Source organism: Rhinolophus ferrumequinum, chromosome 14, assembly GCF_004115265.2.
Source record: "Rhinolophus ferrumequinum isolate MPI-CBG mRhiFer1 chromosome 14, mRhiFer1_v1.p, whole genome shotgun sequence".
Lineage (NCBI taxonomy): Eukaryota > Metazoa > Chordata > Mammalia > Chiroptera > Rhinolophidae > Rhinolophus > Rhinolophus ferrumequinum.
This window is the reverse complement of record NC_046297.1, coordinates 9,706,488-9,729,669: the sequence shown is the minus strand read 5'-3', so window position 1 is coordinate 9,729,669 and position 23,182 is coordinate 9,706,488. Positions and strand designations below refer to the sequence as shown.

The 23,182-nt window shown below is 39.0% G+C and overlaps 1 protein-coding gene across 1 annotated transcript in view; it reads left to right on the top strand.

The window, feature by feature from the left end:
- The window catches only part of KCNB2 (potassium voltage-gated channel subfamily B member 2), a 354,729-nt gene that overhangs the window by 46,361 nt on the left and 285,186 nt on the right, over window positions 1–23,182 (top strand). The gene's annotated exons all lie outside the window — the stretch shown is intronic.

Sequence of the window (23,182 nt, the reverse complement as noted above, 5' to 3'; positions counted from 1 at the left end):
CCTAAAAAAGGCATGGTCTTATCCTAATGTGTGAAGAAGGTATGGTCTTATCCATTTAGTATTTAAAGTCATGCCACACACTTGGGTGTTTGCTTGTGGTTACTTGCTATTGACAAAACTACCATTGGAGCCCCAGCTTGGACCTGTTGAAGATACAAATGCCATCACCCTCTTTTCCCTGTCTGTCTATCTTGGCTCCTCTGCTCCAGATTATTAGAAAGGGGTAAGGAGGAGCCTCTGCAACCTCACTCTTGAAATCCCGGTTCTGGGACTCAGGACACGTGGGAACTTCAGGTAAGTAAGCATCTCGTGCGTTGTGCTCTTCCTTTGGGACCCAGGGTGTCCCATTCCTGGCTCACAGGCTCTTGCTGAGGCTAGAATGGTTTCATACATACATGGCATGTGGCTTTGCAGAACACCTGGCAGAAAGTAAGCTCTCAGTAAGGGATTGGTTGTTATTGTTGGTTTCTGTCCTGGCAAAGTGGGACGCAATCAAGCTTTTGTCATCAACTCTCAAGAACAGGGAGAAAAAGTTCAAGTAATTCCCTGGGAATGGGTTCTGAATATTTGAATCGATAAAGTTTTTCTTTTAAGACCTCATCGTGCATTTAGTTATCTGTGTTTTCTTAATTGAATTTTCTGTCGATATGTGTGCATATCCCAGTTAGATCTGAAAGTCTGTGAGGGCTGAAATTCCTGTTTCGTATTCCCCTCTCTCTCTAATACTCAAGTTAGTGTCATATGTGGCAAACCATTAAATGCATTATCAGTACATGCATGGTTTTTGAATGTTTCTTACAACACAGTATATCAATGGTTTAAAAAGAAGAAAAAAAACAAATTTTTATATATAAACGATTTATGATAGAATATGATTTCTTGTAACAGAGATCTATTGGGTTTGTCTGAGCAGGTTTAGAAAATACCTTATTTAGCCCAAGAAGCTGACATTTGTTTGACTTTGTCATTTGCTATTTATTAAATCTATATTTTCAAAAAAGGAAGGAAACTGACAGTTTGAAAAGGCAGTGGCTTGAAATATTTTAAAGGGTATGACATTTCTGTCTAGTCAGATCTCTTTCAAAGTTAATTGCTATTTCTTATGTTCTCTCTCGCTCCAAGTAGACGCTTGTTAACTCACCAGCATTCCTGAGAAGGGACATACTGATGTTTTCTCCATCATCAGTATGTAAATGCCCCTAGTTTTGTTTCTTAACTTCTCTGTGCTTTAGGTTTCCATCCTCCTAAGTAAGAATAAGAGCATCCAATGTATGGAGCAGAAGAATGGTCCATACGTCCATTTGCCTTAGGCTTAGCAGATGAACTCTTCCATTTCCATCTCCTACCCGCTCACTGAAAAACGTTTACAGAATGAACTGCTTAGAAATAGTATGTGGGACTAGTTACCAGTGCAGAACGAATTCCTGTGGTTCTGTTCTGCTTCGAAAGACTCTCTCTGAGGAATGACAAGATTCCATTGGTAGCTGCTTTTTGATTGTTGAGGTTCTGTTAGGTTGGTGCAAAAGTAATTGTGGTTTAAAAGGTTAAAAAATAAATGCAAAAAAATAATAATAAAAAAATAAAGTAAAATAAAATAAATGCCAAAACCGCAATTACTTTTGCACCAACCTAATATATGGAGTTCCATGTAGTACTTAAATTAGGATTTCTCTTTTTATACATAAGCTCTAAGGTCATTTAACTAGTTCACCAAAAAAGATAACAACATTTATCAGTGATAGTGGTTTTGAAACATATGTGTTGAGTGTTGTGCAATTTCTGCACTTAGTTAAAAACTATCTTCATAGAAAAAAACTAAGCACGTTGAGAGGCATGATGACATGATAATACAGAAATATGGGATGTCTGGGGAAGAGACAAGCATCAATGTCGACCGTAATACTTTTCACGTTCTCTTATTTCAGCCACATAATAATCCTGTGAGTTGGATGCTCTTATTCTTACTTAGGAGGATGGAAACCTAAAGCGCAGAGAGGTTAAGAAACAAACCAGAGGCATTTCCAAATTTCACATCCTGCTTTGAGTGACTCTATCACCCACACTGTGAAGACACTAGAAATAATCCTCGAATAAAGAAGACAGAGTGCAGGCAACAGTCTAAACATGTCACCTTTATGAAAAGTCCCCTTGACGCCCAGTGCTCCTTTGTCTTATTTTCTAGTTATCAGGTATCACCCCCCTTATACTCTACAGAATAGGTGACACATATTATCTTAGAAGGTCGCCGTGTACTCCGCCATCCTGGGGTAGCGTCCCTGAGTTTCTTTATTAAAATATGACCCCATGGAGAGGCAGAGACAAAAGCTTCAATTTTCTCTTTGACTAAGGGACTACAGGACATTGCTTTCAAGAAAAAAACAGTTCTTTTTTTTTTCTTTTTCTGGAATCTACTCAGTATGTACAGACTGAACAGTGATGAATAACTGCCCGTTTGGTCAATGGAGTGTTAGATCCTTCTGATTCCAATGTTATTTCAGAGAAGAGTAGAAAAATAAAAGAGAACCGTCTCAGAAGACACCACTACTCTTGTATTGCTTTTGGATTTAGTGAAATTCAGACTAATTACAAGCATATAATATATATATTCATTGTACCGACATGGTACTTCAAAAAGGAGATAATTCTGATGGGATTACATTACCTATAGGTAAAATTGCTATAGCACTTTGAAGAGTAAAATTAATGAGTCTGGGTGTTGATGACTCCAAATGGAATTTAATCCAGGGGCTCTCAATTCTATCACTCACAACACCTCCTTCGAGAAACATCATTTGTGTGGCCTCATTTACTATACTGATATAAAATTCATGGGTAATTTAATTTACCTACACTTTCACTGTTTAAAAAATAACAATTATAGGAACCCAACTATAATATATGAGACGAAAGGAAACGAATTTATAACAAAGTAATCTGTGTTTCCATAGCGTAAATGCTTAGGCAGGACAACTACAATGAAATGGTCTCATGCCTGCACTTAGCTGTATAATCACCGGGAAAGCAGTATTGGCAAATGTGTGTTATAGTGACTCAGATACCATGAGCAGTGTTGCAACTGATGATGTGATTTGCAGAAATGGTGCACGTCTCCTGCACCATTCAGGGCAAAAGAAAGTACAATCATCTTTACATGTACATTGCAGTTGCGTTCCTGAAAATTTCAACGTTTGTTAAAACTAGGTTTAAAAATACATCCAACAGAGGTAGGTTCAAGGTTGAGAAAATTAGATGAGTTTTCCAACTCCATCAGCTTCAGCTCCTCCTTCTGTGGGATGGCTGAGTGTGTGGCACAGGGCTGAGGTCACCAGCCCCTACTTACCACTTAGCGGCTGTGGCAATATTAGTTGACCCTGGAACGTGTGAGTGTAGATTGCTAACTTCCTCAGAATATACTGAATGGAAGATGGCAGATAAATCAATGAGTTTGATTCCTGCAGAAGGTTTATTGGTAATTTCAGAGTGTGTGTCGGTTCTGAGTCAAAATTTGAGTGTGACACGTCCTGGGGATGTCATGTACAGCATGGGGACTACAGTTCATAATACCATATTGTATACTTGAACGTCACTAAGAAGATAGATCTTAAATGTCTTCATCAAAAGAAAAAAAAATTGTAATCGTGTGTGGTGATGGATGTTAACTAGTCTTATTGTGTTGATTATTTCACAATATATACAAACATAGAATCATTATGTTGTTCACATGAAACTAATACAATGTTATATGTCAACTATATCTAAATTTTAAAAAGCTTGTGGTATGGCCAAATTTCTAAAATACATATACAGAAGGTGCCAAAAAATGTATACACATTTTAAGAAAGGAAAACTGTATTACAATTGTAATATTCAACATATACCGATAACAAAAGATGAATACAAGTCACGGTGGACATCTGCAATGACAAGAGGTGCTCAAAGTGGTTACTGTCAGCATCCAGACATTTCTGATGACGACGAACTACTGCTTGGACAACACTGACCAAAGTGTCCACTTGGATACATTTTTTCACTGTGGTAACCAGCATACCCTATGATATCCTCTCCACACAGCCCATGAAATATAAATCGTTCCAGAGGTCACTTTCTGCCAGGTCATAATGAGTTTCATGTTAGTGGAGCAAGCACTAGAAAAAGGTGACACTTTAGGCTGATTTGGCTCAAACGATTCTTTTGATATCTTGTAGCATTTGTCTTGCAGTTTATAAGAGGTAACACTAGCATTTCATTTTTGAAAACGTGCTTAAATAAAAGTGAACCATATGCTGTGAACACAAGATAAATGCATCTTACCAAGTCCTAGGAATGGCATATTCCCATTTCCTATGAGGGTTGGGACTAAGAAACAAACTGTGATTTTTGTCTTCCTTCTATTTTTTAGGATGTGTATTTGTAGTTGCCTACATACTCAAGTGAAAACAAAACAAAAAAAACACCAAAAGTTAAAAATCGCAGCTGCAAATAACATACCCACAGCCATTGCTCTTTCTTTTAATGATGGTATCTAGACCCTTTGGTTCTGATTGAAATTTATGTTACTTTATGAAAGATTAATAAACAAAAGGAAGGAAGTATGCATCTTGGGAGAGGTAAAAATGAAGACGTTTCACTCCACTTTTGAATATCCTTTGGTCTTTTTGCTTGGAAACTCCTTTTGTTCAGTTAGCTCTTTTTAGTTAACTTCTTTGACAATCTCTTCTAACCATAGTACTTCCTAAGTGCACTTCCCCAGGGTGAGGACACTTTATCTTCAGTTGATCTAGTTCCATAGCTATCAGAGGTTTAGTAGGTCCCGGATGACTCTGGGTACCTTCAGATCAGATGACTCACCTATGCACAGATTTCTGTAGCCAGATACGGATCTGTTCCTTTCAGTGCATCCAATGGGGCATTAGTGGTTTTGGAGCCCAAAGGTTTCTTTACAACTATATAATTCAACCTAAAATATCTTGATGATCTGGAACTGAGCTGGAATTTCCTGGGCACGTACAACAAGCTTCTTCTTCAGGAACTTACTCAAGATGTAATAGAAATTAAATACGTTTGTTACCTACTGTGAAAGTGGAAATTCTTTATTCTAGTAATCCTAATAGTAAAATCATAGAATCCCATTATATGTTTAGTCATCAGTGAAGAGAAAACTCAGAAGTTATGTTTTTGTTTCTTAATCCAATTCCTCCCCCTCAAATTTTCTTGTTTGCATAGACTTGAATTCACATGATTTTAAGGAGAGGATACAAGGAACATAAGATTCTCATACACAATGGAAAAAAATCGTGGAAGGGTAATCAGATCAGACTCTCTGTGGATTGAAGATCATAGTCATACTTCATTTAACTTTGGATCCCTTGTAGGTGGCATGGGGCTCAGTAGACTCCCAGTAGGTATTTGGTGAAATAAAATTATTTTGGTTATTTCACATAAAGCTTTTCCTATTATAATGTTAGCCTTTTACATTATAAGAATAGTATCACTGAGAATAACCTTACATAAACTTATGTAACTAAGAACTAGATAATCTCTCAAAGTGAATATTTAGCTTCATCAAAGTATACATCTTAAAATTTAAAGCATAAGAAATTTACATTTTGGCTTAAGAGATTCACATTATTATTGAATTATGCTATGTCCCTCTGCTCAAGTACTGGATATATTTAGGCTCTGGTAAGCCAAAATGAAAGATTTAATGGATTATTCATCTGCCTCATACCGAGACATAGAAACCTTCTGATTTGTAAATTGTATCCAAAAGTCAGCTTCTCTCTCTGTTTCATGATAAGGTAATTATGAAATGCATACTTGGGTTAAGAATGACTCTTTCTCCTTCATTCTAAAAGAGAGAAAATGGAGTTAATAGTAGAGTGGATGCTTACATTGGTGCTGAATTTAAAAATGACTTTTTTTTTCTTATTCGAGTATTGAAAAACAAAATTATACACACACACATACACACAGACATGTATAGTGGAGGGGGCTAAGGAGAGAGGAAGGGGAGAGAGAGTGAGACAGAGAGATTGATTGATTTCTGGGTGAAGGTCTGCCTAAAATTGTGGTAATCGTCAGGACTATTTACAAACATTTCTTTCAAGTGACCCATGGCTATGTGACTCGCATTGGCCCGTGAAATGTGAATATTCAAGTGGGTGTCACTTCTCGGCAGACACTTGAAGATTCAGGGCGCTATCTGCATGTTTCCTTCCTTTTCCCTGTCTCAGTGAGAATGGAAGTGTGTATTGAGATGGGTCATACACCAGCCAGCGTCGCTCAGTGACCCTGCTGAGCAGTACTCCCTGAAGGGCCATGTGGGTCCCGTGCAGTGACAATGAAAAAGACTTTGTGTACTCAGCTGCTGAGATATTGGTGTTTTTGTTTTGTTTTTGTTACTGAGGCATAACCTAACACAACCTAACATACTGAGGCAAAACCTAAAATAGCCATAAAGGTCATTTTTGCCTTCTACCCTTGAAAGAAAATGCAAGTTAGTGTCTGATGTAAGCATGTATAAGATAACCTGAGGGAATAAAAATAAATAAAAGAGGTTTTGAATTTGAGTTACTTAAGAGATTTATAGGCTTTTATTTTAGGCTTCTTTTGTAAAGTTGTCAGAAGAGAAGACAACATGTAAAAGGAAGTTTTCTTTGATTACATCGAGTATTTGGCTCGCTTGAGAGTTGGTGGTTGTAATTTGAATTAGAAAATGACAGCTGCTATATTTAGTATTCGTAGCTGTTTGTAGACATCTTTTGGAGTTTGTATAATATTTACAGTTAGAAAGATATGCTGGTCCTTAAATATCTGTGTGAGGAGAAGTATTTTAAAGTGCAAAACACTATAACAGAAATATGACTTATGGAAGGAGTTTCATTAAATTAATTAATTGTATCCTCAAGGTAAACTGGGAAGTACGGGCACATTACTTTAAGAGGTGTTAGACTTTTTTTTTTTTTTTTTTTTTTTTTTGGCTATGCAAAAGGCAAAAGAAATGGACTCTGGGGTCTTAAAGACTAAAGGGAAAGATGTTAAAATAATTCAATTCAATGGGAGTGAAAATAAGCTTTTAAAGAATGTGTCACTTCTGAAGTGGGTATTAGGAAAACCAGAGTAATTGCTTTCCTCTCCTACTTCTGTTTAATTCTGGGCAGTCCAGTGAAATAGTTGAGAACTAATGTGAGAACTAATGTCGGAACTATGCTCTGACAACTCTCATCTTTACGATCCTTCAGTAAATAGTGTCAAAGGTAGGACTATGGGTTTCGGGACCACTTCAGGGTCTGAGTGAATTTCCAATATCCCCTTCCTGATGGGGATCCATAATCTTCTACCATGGCTGAATTGATTATGTGGTGATCAATTGTGAAGACCATTGTTAGGGCTCTAAAATGACTGAATCTGCTGGTATGGTTAATTTCATAAATATTGAATGAGCCACAGTATGCCAAATGGCTTTGCTCTGTTTATTAGGTTGATAGGAAAGCAAATGGAAAATGTTCTTTTTTTTTTTTTTGGAAGGGAAAAGGAAACATGTCTAGAATGTTAGTTAGTAGAAACTTTTCACTAAGTTGCAGTGAAAATTATTTTACTTATCTCTGCTCATTCATCAGTATTAATTGATCAGGATATTATGCTAGAGGGGACAGAAAGGTAAGTAAAATTGGCTTCAGTTAATTTCAAGATATTTAGGGTCTGATTGGGAAATTATATTCTAGATGTATTCCTCATCTAGATATTGCATATGACTCAGCTCCATTCATATTATCAGGGCCTCAAAAGAAATTGAAACTGCAAACAAAGAGATGAAACAAGTTCCTTATGGTTAAAAATTTAAGATTTTTATAGGTTGGAGGGGGGAGGTTGTCACTTTGTGTAAATGTCTAACTAGTACATTGTTTTTGTACACCTGAAACGGATAATTTAAAAAAAATGAATCTAAAAAAATTAAGTTTTTTAGATTCATTTTTTTTAAAATTAAAAATTTTTTTAAAAAATTAAGTGTTTTTTTCATTTGAAAAAAAAATTAATTGAAACTCTACCATAAGAAGCAAACAATTTGGACCCCCTATCCCTGCTACCCACCATCATTCAAATGTATGCCCGACAAACACATCCTCTAGTTCAGATCACTGAGAATATATTTTCCAAACCAATATAATCAGGCAGAAAAAAGTTTTTAAACTACTTTGGCTTTAATGAATAGTCTTGGATATATGGCTGTGGGGAGGGGGGTGGGACATTTCAGGTATATTTTGATGTTTATGGAAATGAGAACGTAGAGTAACTGAGCTTGGTGAACTATAGCCTAGACTTTTCTTTTGGTAACGGGCAGCATTTCCAGACAAATGTGTCAACAGAAAATCTGGACAGATTTCACCAAGCTCTATGCTCTTACTACTGCAGTATTTTTCTTTACTTGGGGATCGTTGACTCAGCAATTCCAACTGAGATAACACAGGTAGTAACAGAGGACAGAAGCCCTGCGGTCCCTCCCCTGAATATACTTACAAAAGAGTTTACTCAGCCAATTTCCTTACTCTCGTTTTAAAAAAATTGTTTAAAAATGAAAGCATTTGAAGAAGAGGTTAAATATTGTAGTAGACTAGAAACAACATGTTAGAAGATTAGAAAAAGGTTCCTCAGTGGATTCACATTAATCAGAAGTGGTGGTTGGCAAATACCTGGTCAACAGAGGAGGCGCAAAAACTATGAAAAGCTGGTACGTGGACAAAAACTCAGCAACTGGGGCCCATGGAGTGGAAGGGACTTGTTCTTCATAGTTCAGCACCCCCGTGGGTGCTGTGATTTTTATAGAACAGTGATTCAGTGTGATTCTGTCTGCGTCCTAGTAAAATACCAACCTCTTCACATCGGCACCAGCTCCATACTTCTTAAGAGAGCCCATCCTCTGCTGCCCTGGCTGGCCCTGCCCGCGTCAATTTCCGTCTGCTCCAGCCCTTGACGCCTTCATCTCTCCTTTACCTCTTCACCACTGAATCTCTAAGGCTCATCGTCCTCCAATGAATCATGTATCTCTGTTGTCTCTGGGCCTTCTGGTTCCTTCTTCCTGAAGTCCTTCTTACTTATTTCTGCTCATACTTAGATTCTCACCTCATATATCACTAGTTCTGAGTCACTGGCCCTCCCAGAGTGAGTGAAGTGGCCCTGCCATGTTGTGTGCCTATAACATCCTGTGTTTCTAGTATCCCGCCCAGTCCACATGACATTGTTATTGTTTAACGGCCTTGAGCATGGGTTGGCCAACTATGGCCGCGGACCAATCCAGCTCCTGCCTGTTTCTGTAAATAAAGTTTTATTGGAACACAGCCATGCTATTTCTATGACCCCTTTTGCACTACAATGGCAGATTTGAGTAGAGATAGACTGTATGTTCCACAGAACCAGAACTAGTTGCTATCTGGACTTTTATAGAAAAAGTCTGCTGACACCTGGTCTCAAGAACAAGCAACACGTCTACCATGTTCTCCACTGAATCGCTCATATTTGGCACAGTGTTTGTACAAAGTAGATGTTCCACATGTTTTGAAGGAGTTGATTAAAAATAAATACCTGGAAGCGGCCAAGGAAAAATGAAGATAATGATTCAGCATCCTCCCTGTGCTGGGTGTCGTGTATGCTCTTATAATCCTCTCGGCAACCCTGTGAAGTAGGGGTTCTTATACCCCCTTGGCAGTTGAAACAGCAAAGTTCAGAGTGAAGAAATGATTTCCTTAAATGTTGCAAAGCAAGTGAAAGTGGCTTACCTGGAGTTTGAACTCAGAAGTCCCTGGCAGTAAGATATGGAGAGGCTATCTAGCACGCCATGGCTGGGAGAGAGCAGCATCAGACCTTGGAGTGCTTGATTCAAATCATGGCTCCCACTCACTACTTCCATTACCCTCTGCAGGAAGGCACTGGACTGCCATGTGTGTCGTTTTCCACAGCTCTAACAAGCTATTTAATCTCTCTGGCCTCTGTCTCTGCAAATGATTAATGAGATGGTTTCAGCATCTTATTGCAATGTCGTGAACTTTAAATGAGATATTAATATTATGCATAAGAGTGCTTTGAGATGATTGGCACATAGGAAGCATGCAAGACATGTTCATCTTTGTTATTATGTACAGGTGCCTCAAAATCATTGCTAATAAGCTCAGAATTTTCCAGACATTCCATTCTGTTTATACCTTGCATTCATCTAATTTCAAAGAGGATTTTCAGTGGTATTTTGCCTCGTGTTCTATAAACTCTATTTCTAAAAGTAAGGAATGGTTTGTGATATAGGTTATTAAAAGCAACACAACGTAATATATCTTAATTTCTGCGTTGGGCTAAAGAAATCATCTGCTATTGCCATTGGCGTTCGCTGTGCCTACTTTTGGAAGTTTCCAAATAGCCTATATACCATGTCAAAATGTAATACTTGAATCAGCATGTGGTTTACTTCCTAAGGATTTTCTGCTGATATTATTACCTGGGCTACCAGCCCCAGCGTTGCAGGGGTGCTGTGATGTAGCCAACTTGCCTCCCTCTCACATTGCCTGAACCTGGCATGCTTTCCTTTTTGAAATGACAATCTCAAGCCACTGCTTAAAATACACTCAAGTCGAGAATCTATTTACAGTTTGGGGTTTTTTGGTTGGTTTTGTGTTTTGTTTTTTAGTTAACGCATCATGTTATCAGAGCAGCATAAGAAAGTTTCGTGAACGTTAAGAAAAAAAAAAAGACTCAGTGAAAATATCTTTGCTCATGAAATGTAGCAGTTGGCTGTGCAGTCCAGCTGCAAGTCTGTCCCAGCTTCTTGAAAGTTAAACCTGATAGAGAGCTCATAAGAGTTAGACTATGTCCTTCATCAAATCATTGTTTGAAAAAGAATTAACTTTATTGAACAGAAAGGTAGAATTCAGCCCTAATGATATGATTAGATTGTTTGTTCTAGCCTCATATGAGAATATTAGGTTGTCCTGGATCCAGGTTCTAGAATTCGTCCCTAACTTTGCCAGCCAGTAGGTCCCAAACCCCACCCTCCCCACACCCCAACACACATATATACAGAACTCAAAGATAACATTTCTAGTCACAACAAATCCTGCATTTTGGTCTTGAAATTGTATTATTGCCTATAAAAAAAGTATCAGCAAATTTGTTAATTATCCTTCATATGTTGTAGTTGGCAAAGTAAGGGAATTTTATTTACTGTTCCCTTAAAGTAGGAGTTGAGGTACTTGAATTTCACAGTTTATGTCAATTACACTGGCCTTACATTTGCCAGCAAGCGATTGTCCTTAATCAGCATTTTTTCCACAAAATGATCCTAAGGATAAAAGTTTGAAAACTAAGTTGTTAATATACATTCCATCAGAGGACAATACTGGCATTAGACCTCTGTCACTAGCATTTTGCCTTCTGTGACTTACAGAAAGGGGAGAATTGTGAGCTATGTGAATTGGGACAAGAATGCAAGATTGGGGGCACAGACCTTTCACCAAACAGTAATGTAGGAATTTCTGATTATGAAAGTTATTGGCTTCTTCTTAGTGGAGACATCCACATGACACATCAACCTCCTGTAGGCTGAAAATCTAACCACTTTTTTTGTGGAGTTGAAGATTAAACCTTCTGTTGGCTGCTGGCTAGTGATTGGACTCATTATAACTTGACTGATGACTTAACTTCCATTGAATGATGTCTTAACTTGCACTGTTAAGCGTTTAGGGCAAATACTCAGGCATCTATAGAATCCTGGAAATATGGCTATTCTCCTAGCAAGGTACATCGTAGCTCTTGAAGTAGATGCTGATGTGGTTTTTGACTTGGGTCGCTGGAAATGCCAGTTCAGTACATGATGCTGTAACACAAAACCAGTTTGTTGAGCGAGTCACTGGAGCATTACGTTGCCAATCCTAAGTGATGCTGGCAGGGGACTGATGAGGACAGGAAGGCATGAACTACAGGTCTGCGGACATGCAGAAATCGGCGGATGTATTTTAACTTGCTCCGGCCCTCAGAATTGCAACTCAAGTTCGGTCAACAATCAAATAGTTGACACTTTTCCAGACATGCTCTATTTCTGTTCACTCTATGTGTGTGGGCAGAAGCCCTAGGAAAGCTTTGTTATCATTCCTGAAATGCAAAGTGTTCTAGTTAGCTTAGAAGCTCTATTCTTTGTACTAATAACTGATATCAGGCAGCTCCAGCCATTTTTGAAACTATTATGAGAGAATGAACCTTGGTGTTTAATTCTCGGGACAGCCATGACGGCAACTGAGTGGTCTCTCATGATTGTACCAGTCTAAATGTGGGGAGGTGGCCTCAAATTTGCCTTCCCTCCTCCCCTTATTTTGGGTTGCATAACAAAAGAAGTACAATTTCCCCCCCACAGACATCCACTACTGAATCACTACTAGAATACTTGCTACCCTTCTGAATTTTAATCGAAGGATGAATGTACATTTTAACTTACTTTAATTTCTGTCACCTTCATCAATATGCGTATTTGTTCATTTAGTTTTATATAAGAGCTGTATGAGATACTTGAATGACTCATGCTACCTCACCCTATGGGTGGGTTCCTGTTGTCTCTTCCAAACTACCCCAAAATGCAGTGGCTTCAGGAATAACCATTTTTCTCTGACTCACAATTTTGTGGGTTGGGAATTCAGGCAGAGCATGGTTTGGTGTTTCTTGGGTATCAGGTAGCATCAACTGAGATCAACGGGTACTGTGTTTCCCCAAAAATAAGACTGGGTCTTATATGAAGTTTTGCTCCAAAAGACACATTAGGGCTTATGTTCAGGGGATGTCACCCTGAAAAATCATGCTAGGGCTTAGTTTCCGGTTAGGTCTTATTTTCGGGGAAACATAGTAGAATTCAGCTTGGGGCTGGCGGGGTTTTGCTCATACGCTTGGCACCTTTGTGGGAGCTGCAGGAAGGCTGGGCTCATACAGTTTTCTCTCCTTTTCCATGTAGTCTCTGAGTCTTTCCACATGATCTGTCCAACTGGACAGACGAGCTTCTTATATGACTATATCAACTCAGGTTTCCCATAGTGAGGCTTCCAGCTTCCAGGTGGGAGCTGCAAAACTTCTCGTGACCTAGCCCCAGAGCCCCAGGACATCACGGAGCACCCCCAGAACCACAGAAAGGAGGCATGAACACTGCCTTCCTCTAGAGGAAGGAGTATCAAGAAGTTCATGGGCATCTTGAATCTCATAGATGGATTAGTCAGCTTAGTTTCCTCTAAGGTTAAGCACGCCAAAGAAAGCTAGCGTGCTAGGCACGGACCATGTGCCGGATCTCCTAGAAACCTAATATATATTTCATCCTTCCCTTACTCTCTGCAGCCAATCAGATGATCATCTTGAGTTTGACCTCCCCCATTTAGCCCCTGGACATCCCTCGCATAGCCTCCTAACTTGTGTTCCTGTCTTGACTGCGTCTTCTTCACCACTGCAAAATTATTGCTTTTAAGCACATGTCTGATGTGTCACTTCTCACTAATGGCTGTCAGTGGTCTAGAAGATAAAGTCCAAGTGCCTTAGCCTGACACACAGGCCCTCCAGTATTTGGTCCCAATCTTCTCTTTAGCTATCGTGCCCACCGTTCCCTTCCTGTTCCCAACTCTCCCTGACCCTGCACCATCTGCCATGTCCCAGTGTGCCCTGACAATGCTGTTTCCCAAATGCAGTGCACCCTGCATGGCTATGTACCTTGGTGTTCTGTTCTCCTTGAATATCATCCTAAGGTTGATATTCTTGAATATTCTTGAATATCATTCTCCTTGAATATCATCCCAGGGTTGAATGCCACCTGCCATCCTCTCCCATAACACTGTGCTGGCACGGCCAGTGCAGTAACAGATTATGCCTTTGCTGATAGTCATGCTTGTGTGTTCGAGAAGGTGCCAGAACAGAATGGTCATGAACATAGACCCTGAGCCAGAGGGATTCCGGTTTCACAACTTATTAGCAGTACTGGGTTGAATAGTGTCCTCTCGAATTCACGTCCTTCGGGAACCTCACAATGTGACCTTATTAGGAAAAAGGGTTGTTCCAATCCAGTATGACCAGTGTCCTTATAAGAAGAGGAGACATAGAGACAGACATGCACAAGTGAAGATGATACGAAGAGATACAGGGAAAGCCCCAGGTGACAATGGAGGCAGATATTGGAATCATGTACCTACAAGACAAGGAGCACCAAGGATTGTGGCAGCCACAGGCGCTAAGAGAAAGTCATGGAACAGATTCTCCCCTAGAGCTTGGCCCACCGACACCTTGATTATGTCCTTCCAGCCTACAGAACTAGGAGAGAATAAATATTTGTTGTTTGAAGCCACTTGTTTGTGGTACTTTGTTAGGGAAGCCCTAGGAAATTAATCCACTGGCTCTATGACCTTGAGCAAGTTACCCTTTACCCTTTCTCTGTGCCTCAGTCTTCTCATCCTTAAAATGGTCATAATAATCAACCTTACTTAAGAGTTTTTATGTGAATTAAGTGAGTCAAGATGTCATAACTGCTTACAACAATACCTGCACACAGTACGTGCTCTGGTCTATCAGCTGTTTTCAATGTTTTTGAGTGTGTCTTCCACTAAGCTGGAGAGCATGTCCTGTTTGGTTTTCATACCTTGTTTTAAGAGGTAGTATGACGTAGCAGAAAGAGCCAGTGTGCAGAAAAACAAAAACCCCTGAGTTCAAGTTCAGAATATGGTATTTAAAAGCCACTGTGGGATTTTGAGCCTTAGTCTCCTCATCTGTTAAACAAGGCAGGTAATAGCGTTTTTGCAGGGTTGTTGTGGAAATTAGAATTCATATATGTCTCATACATAGTCCTCAAAAAATGAGAGAAGTATATACTTTTGCTCAGAATCACGGAGCAAAGAACCATGAACATACTATTAATAATTGCTCAAAAATGCTTTTCAGTTGGATGTATTAAGTGATTCCTGTGAACCTGTTTAAATGAACATTTTTGGCAATTAGTTGTGTATTGTTCGTCCAGGTATCTCTGTGGTTTTAAATTTTGTCCTTTCACTTAAACTCCAAAAGTCGTCTCTCTCAGGGATTGGAATACTAAGTAGAAGCACATGATTTTTTTCTTTTTTAACATTTTATGACCTAGCCATCAATCACCCTTCTCCCGTGTTTTGTGAGGGGGGAGAAAATGTTTTTAACATTCTTGACAAGCTTTCTGCAACTGCGTCTTGATGCCAAATAGCTTTTCTCTTATTCTCATAACTTTATCAGCAGTCTTGCGTAGAATATTTCATTTCCCCTGTTATGCTGTCACTTTTAAGACAGCCAGTCAACCTAAGTGTGGTTTGGCATGGCGTGTGCCACTCAAAATTGCAATAAGAAAATCTTTGCAGCACGAGGGTGGGAGCTGAAGGGAATTAATAGAAGGAGGCTGTAAAAAGTCGCTTGGGTAAAATGTCAGGAAGAAATGTAATGCCCCGTGGCATTGCACATTGCTGCTGTGCTTGTTAGCAAGCCTGACACAGCACAGCTGCGACTTGGTGGCAACGATGCCCACACCGTCACCTTGCTCTTAAGCAGCTGGCTAGTGTCTCGGCTGCCCTGGGGGCTCCGCACAAGACATCGTTATGGGTTCTGTGGTGTTGGCAGCTTTTGATTTTGTTCTGTGGGCCCATTGGTGGCGTTACTACAAGTCTGAGACGTAAAGACTTTTAACTATGGGGAAAACTATTATTGCATGGCCCTGAAGAATTCTCTTAGGAAAAGAAGAGAACAGGGTTTCAAAAGAGCCAGGTGCTCTTAGTAGGACAGCTCTCTAAGTCATTGCTCAGGAAAGGAGCAACTTTGAGTAGGTAGGCGTTGTGTATCCATCCACAAAGAGAGATGCATTTAAGTAGTTTTTAATGCTTTCAGAAAAATTGCCATGCAAAGATTATGGGCAAGCTTTTTGTGTCACACATGAAGTAATTTACTTATAGACCAAATTCATTGGAAAGACGTGTTCCAAGTGAATCTTTTTTTTCTGATTTTAGCTTTGTCTCCATCAAGATGTGTGACTCAATAAAGATGCTAATGATGGCAGGTGAGCATAACATTATAGACACGGTGATAATTAAACAGAATTTATTGTTATAAGAATATAATTTTTAGGCTAATTTTGTAATAGAAATGCTAAAAGGGCCATATCCATTTTCAAAACAAGAGGAACACTACGACAGCAATTGAAAAAAAAGACATAGGACTTGAAGACAATTTACAATTTAGCCAAAGTATTACCAAAGAAATGTAAATTGAAATAACCTATTTTTCAAATTGTACAGTGGCAAAGAATTGGGAAAAAAAATAAAAAGAAAGGGGTGGGGAGTATCCAGTGCTGCTGAGTATGCAATGAGACAGACCCCCGGAATAAGTTAAATTGGTATCATTTTCTGGAAAACAGCTTGGCAACATGTTCAAGTTGACCCAGCAGTTTTATTTCTAGGAATTGATCCTAAGGAATAATAAGAAATTCACCCAGTATTAGGTATAACTACTTCTTTCACAGAATTACCCTGTTTCCCCAAAAATAAGACCTAGCCAGACTATCAGCTCTAGTGCATCTTTTGGAGCAAAAATTAATATAAGACCCAGTATTATATTATATTATATTATACTATATTACATTACATTACATTATATTATATTATATGTTATACCTGGTCTTATATTATATTATATAAGACCCAGTATTATATTATAGTAAAATAAGACTGGGTCTTATATTAATTTTTTCTCCAAAAGATGCATCAGAGCTGATTGTCCGGCTAGATCTTATTTTCAGGGAAACACGGTACTATAATAGGAAAAAACTAGAAATAGTTCTAGAGGAATGACTACATAGTAGTGACAAATCCATAGAATCCTGTAGGCTGTTGAATATTTACTGACACATAAACATGCTCATTATCCAAATAAAAGAAAATACAGAATTATAGATGGAATACTATACTATTACATAAATTTTATAATATTTTAAGAGCTAGGAAAATACTTCAAAATGTTAATGATAGTGGATGGCGGGATAATGGTGATTGATGATTTTATTATTATTAATATTTATCATACTAATTATTATTTATTACTTTACAATCAGAAACATTATGTTTTTAGCCTGGAGGGCATCTAGAGAGAGGGCCACAGCTCCATAGCTCCCATGGATTTGGCCCTTGGTGAGGCTGTGGGTTGGTCAGTTTGGCCAGCCTATGATTCGCAGGAAGGTCTGATAAGCCATGGAGGAGAGATCATGAATAGCCCATTAGGGACGCTCCCCGTGGAGAAAGGATCCAAGCAAATAGAAGCGGATTCCACCACTTAGCTGAGCCCCTGTGATGACGTGTATCTGACATGACAGCTGGATTCTGGGTTCCAGGACATCATCGCTAAGGACTGAGTACCTACGTATGGGCCAGATGCTAGAGAAAAGCTTGAGATTTGGTGTCTGGGAGAGCAGGCCAAAGGGGCCAGTGTCGGGGACTTAGATGGAGTCACATGGCCAAGAGTGCAGGTTTGGCTAGAGAAGAGACCAGGGCCAAATCGGCTCTGAAACGATGGACTGTATTGCGTGTTGCTGTGGGAAGGGGAACACAGGGTAACTGCCTCTACCACTGACCGGCCTTTGCTGGGTTCCTTTATGGGTTCCTGCCAACACAGTGTTTGGGGCAGCGCTGGCCGTTGAGGGGACAAGTGCCAAAGGCAATGGTCGCGCAGCAGCAGGCATTGGAGTGGGGAAAAGGATAGAGTCAGAGGAACACAGATGGGACCAGTGTGAAGGCACATGAGAAGCAGAAGGAAGGAAAGTAGGCCTCATAAAGTCGAGAGGACCTTCCTTCTCTAGAACATTGCAAGAACCTCGAAGGCCCCCTTGTTTCCAAAGGCAGCGATTTGGGAGAGAGAGATGGAGGGCTGGAATTTTCACCATGTATTTATTGCAGATGGAGCTAGAGAATTTAATTGTGTCACTGTTACGGTAACTCATTCTGTGCTACTGCATTTCCAGGCAGGCGTGCCCTGGCAAACGTGAAAATATCGAAAGGTATGAAGAGTAATGAAAATAAAAACACTTCAGTGTCGCTGGATCTACGAGTAATACAATGAGCAAGAAAATATGATTTTGTGATTTATATTTTATGATCTATTAGAAAATAATCAAGTGGTTTTTTGGTGTTTTTTTTTTTAAACTTTCAGCTATAGCTGTTAAAAAATCACCTTCCCTCATCTCTGAAGATTTATCACTTCCGCATTGGCTAGTTGGTCTTAGGAAACAAGTTTGTTTATTGGAAAATGGAGAAGATCCATTTAGGTGCTTCATATAGGAAGGAAACCAGTTTGAATAAGAATATGAAATCCTAGAAATAAAATTTAATGTCTTACTAACATTTTAAACATCACACATTTACTTATAAAATTATCATGATGGAAGAAAAGTGACTTATTTAGACTGGGTCAGTAAATAGGCAGAATTTATTCATTCATTCATCATGATTAAAGTAATATGTACCGTGTTTCCCCGAAAATATGACCTACTCGGACCATCAGCTCTGATGCGTCTTTTGGAGCAAAAATTAATATAAGACCTGGTATTATATTACATAAGACCCGGTCTTATATTATAATAAAATAAGACCAGGTCTTGTATTAATTTTTGCTCCAAAAGACGCATCAGAGCTGATGGTCCGCCTAGGTCTTATTTTCGGGGAAACACAGTATTGAGCATATGCTCTGTGTCAGGCATCGTTTAAAGAACTAGTGTTTCCATGTGAACTAAGCAGATAGAATCCTGTTCCATTGGAGCTTATAGTCTCATGAGGGAAGTGAGACAGTAACCTGAATTTTACTTCCGATAAGGATAAGCTATTTAGGGATTTTAACGAAGAGTGATATGATAGAAACTTCTGGATGGCTCCTCTAGGTTGTGTGGTTGAAGAAAGCCCCTCGGAGAAGCGTCCTGCCATGTGCATAGTTGCAGCAAGAGAGGGTGGGCATTCTCAATAGAGCTAGGAATGGCTGGGATGGCAGGTGAAAAGGATCAGAGAGGTGGGAAGAGGCCAGGTAACACAGAGCAGTGCCCGCTAGGGAGAGGAGGCTGGACTTGGTTTTGACTGCAGTGGACAGTCATTAGATGGTATGAAAGCAGGTTCGATGAGATCTGATTTATATGTTTAAAAAGTCAATCTGGCTGCTGCCTTGCATGGCAAGAGTGGAAGCAGAGAGGATGCTGGGAGGCTATTGAAATACGTTAAGTGAGAGGTTCTGGTGCCTTAAATGAGGATGGTGGACCTGGAGCTGGAGAAGTAGAGGATGTAAGTTAGAGATGCCTGTTGCTGTCTGCTTGGCAGCTAGAAGGTGCACACGGAAGGGAAGGGAGCCCCAAACTACCCCTAGGGCACTACCAACATTGAGAGGTTGGGCAGAAGGAGAGGAGACAGCAAAGGAGACTTACGAAGGGTGACAATTTGAGTGTGTTCGTAGATGGGAAGGAAGGTATTTCCAAAGGAAAGGATGAGACACACGTCCGGGGTGGGTGTGGGATACCACTGTCATTAATTAGGGGCAAACCAGGTGCCTGCTGTTAGACAACTTACCGTCATCATACAGATGTCACTCATTCAAAGATTGTGTCACAGGATGGCTGTAAGGAGGAACAAGATGCACAAACAAGCCATTTTACTCAACAGTTCATAACTTGGCACAATTATATATGACAAGTAATTGTCTTTAGAAAATTAGAATAAGAAGAAATCTCAGAGGTTATCGTCTCACACCCCTTTCGTTTTACAGATGAGGAAACTGAGTCCCAGAGCATTTAAGAGAAGTTGTTTCAGACCACATGGCTAGTTAGTGGAAAAGCCAAAGCTATAACCTGGCTCCATGCTTCTTAGGCCAAATATGTCCTTCTCTCTCTCTCTTTCTCTCAGATGCACACATTCTCACACATAATTACAAGTGTATGTATACATCTGATCACGTGATATTAGGTGAGAATGATTTGGTTTTAAAAGTTATTTAAAAGAGTAATGATGAAAAATAACAAACTCTCCTAGAGAATTTTAAAGGTTTATTTGATTAAAATTTTAGTTAACACCTGTTTTCCAAGAAGTTACTGTGTTACGTTTGCCTTCTAAGGAAAAAAAAAAAAAAAGGAACAACTTTATTTCTTCTAAATCAAAAATGGAGCATAATGGATCTCTGCATCAGGGTTTGTAATTTACTGGGGTTTTTTTTATTAGGTACAGGAGATTACCATAATAAATATTATTAGAATTTTCTATTGCCCTTTTATTTGTGCTGGAACATAAACTAGAGTAGATACTAATAAAATCAGATTTGGAATGTAATGCAAAATCTGGTTTCAGGCAAAAAGCAGGAAAGAAATATTTAATATTCTATCCTCCAATGTCAGTTAGGCTCAGTTTACTATAATTTTATTTGCCGTTCTTGGGATGTCTGTAGAACATTTTAGACCACTGAGCATTAAGCTCAAGCGCGCATTTATCGAGATCATTTTTCATCGTGGTACCCAACTGAATAAAGCATTACCCTTTAGATGTCATCAGTGCTGCCATATTGCACAGTGCCAGGGGACAGTCACCCAGCCCTCTGGGATCCAGGGGCTGCTATTCTGCTGCTCACATCGGATGCGTTCATAGCTTCTGGGCATGGTACCAGGTGTGCCCTGGATATATTTTTTTTCTGAAAACCTTAAATAGCTTTTTCTGGCCCCTATTAAAGTACACTATATTAATAATATTTGCAAAGAATTGGGTGATGTTTCTGATCATAGGGTAGTGATAATACAACAGGAAAAATATCTACAGATCAGTGAACAGGAAAAGATCAGAGTGGTTGGAGGGAAGAGAAAAGATCTTGAAGCACTTTGGATCACCCCTCTTGAAAAGTGGATGTCCTGAAATATAATCCCCTCACCGTCAAGGGTTGACGTCCTAGTCTTCCTGCTTAAATCAATGCAATCTTTTCCTCCAACCGATGTACAGGCAAACTGGACTTCAAGCGAGGAACAACTTTCAAAGAACATAGACTTTAAGCAATGGAATGTATGATGATACGATTTATTTCATATTTTTTTCGTATTCGTGTCTACCAGCCATTATTTTTAAAAGCACAGACCTGCAATTCATTTGTCTCTTCCTGAAATTTTCAAGACAAATCATGCCTAACAAAAAGGATAAGGAGGTGATGACTTATTATGTGTTCAGTAAAAACACAAATAATAACCCAAAATTATATAATACTTCTTATATGCAAGGCACCATGCTAAACACTTTACAAATATATTAGCTTATTAATCCTTACCGCCAATGATATGATGTAAGGTTTGTTGTTAGCCCATTGTAAAAGATGGGTGAGGAATTCAGGCATCATTAAATTAAAACTGGAATCATTTCAAAGGAAAATGAAGACAAATCAATGATTAGATTAGGTAAGTTCAGAAGACAAGTGGTTTACCTAACATGGGATTTTGTTAATTTAAAAGATGCAAGAATAAGACAGGCAGATTGGATCACGGAAGGGGTCACGGTGATTTAGGTCAACCCAGTGAGATCAGACTTGTCTCAAATCAGTAATGACTTCACAGGCTGGCCTTGGGTTAAAGAAACCACCTTTAAAACAGTGCTTTAGTCACTGGTACTGATTAACAACAGTTACGCTCCAAGAATCAAGGTATGTATGTGGAGGTTATTATAAGTCTCTGTATCCTGTCACTTTGTAGTAAGGAGACTGAATCAACGAAAAAAAAGTATGTGCTGTGAATCTTAAAACTGAGACCATAATTCAACTCTCAGAATATTATCAGGAGTTTCTTCTTATAAATTCCTGACAATTATGCATGTGGGTGATCTTAAAACATCAGTTTTAAAGTTGATTGCTATTCCGAAACGGATAGCTGCATTAATTTTGCCAGCCCCTTTACAAAGCTAAGCAATGCACAGTAATCTTTTAAATACGAATGGGGTCCCTTTGTTCCCAAATACTACCCTAGAATAAGAGTTGGGCTCGCTGCTTTCAAGCTTGCAACTCTTGGTTGTTTGTGACCCTGGCATATGGAAGTTCCATATCTGAGTCCATCAGTGTCTCCCATGTTATTTTAGAAACATAATGTTTACATTGTGCAATGAATGATCTTTCAATGGTCTAGACTTCCTGTGATGAGAAGGGTTGCACATGATGTGTTTGGTATAATAACAGTGATGGATGCAGAGGATGTGTGTAGACTTTTGCTTTGCTCTGTGGCACACCAGCTCTTTACAGTGGACTCAGGAAGGAAGACTTTCTATTGCAACGTACCCTCTACCTTGCAACGGGTAAAGGCTACCACAAGGTTCTTTCCATTTCAGCTTTTGCTTTATGTTTATTATATTATACATTAGAATAGAAAACATCAGATGTTAGCTCACTACAATTGGACTTCACGTCCTAGGTGGCCCACTTGCTGCCTGATGTTGAGAAATCCATTCATTTTTCAGAGCCTCACTTTCCTCATTTGCAAATGGGGACAATTGTATTGTGATAAGGATTAACTAGGTATTATATGTGCCTGAAACACGTTTAAAAGCTAAATATTAGCTATTATTTAAAGTAGAAAAAAAATAATGCCAGATCACCTATTAGTGAGTTCAAATGAAACAGAGCACGTAAACCTTAAAAACACTATGCAAATAGCAGGGACCTTCAAATAACATGTCATTGTCAGCTCCATGTTTTACTTAAAATTCAGAAGCAATAAATTCTGTGACTCTTCTCAATTCATAGCTGTTCCAACAACATTAAGTACTAATGGAAAGCCTGACTATTGCCGTATCCCAATTCAATATACTAACAGATACAAATTATTTATTGTTCTAAGATTGAAGGATTCAGCGACGCTGGATTCTAAGTAAAGAATGATACTTCTCCTCCCCACAAGTAACTCAAGTTTCACTACCTTGAGCTTTTCGTAAATGGAAACCTAAGCAACATAATCTTTGAAAATACAAAGAAATAAAACTTGGTTGAAGTCTTGCTCACGAAAATTTAGAATAAGACGTTACTTCCAGTTCTTTGCCATTTCAAACTGGTGAAATTTTTGCCCTGCTTTCTTCCTCGATTACGTTTCCTGTCTCTTTTGAGCAAATCGTATCATGGAATATGCTCCAGGATT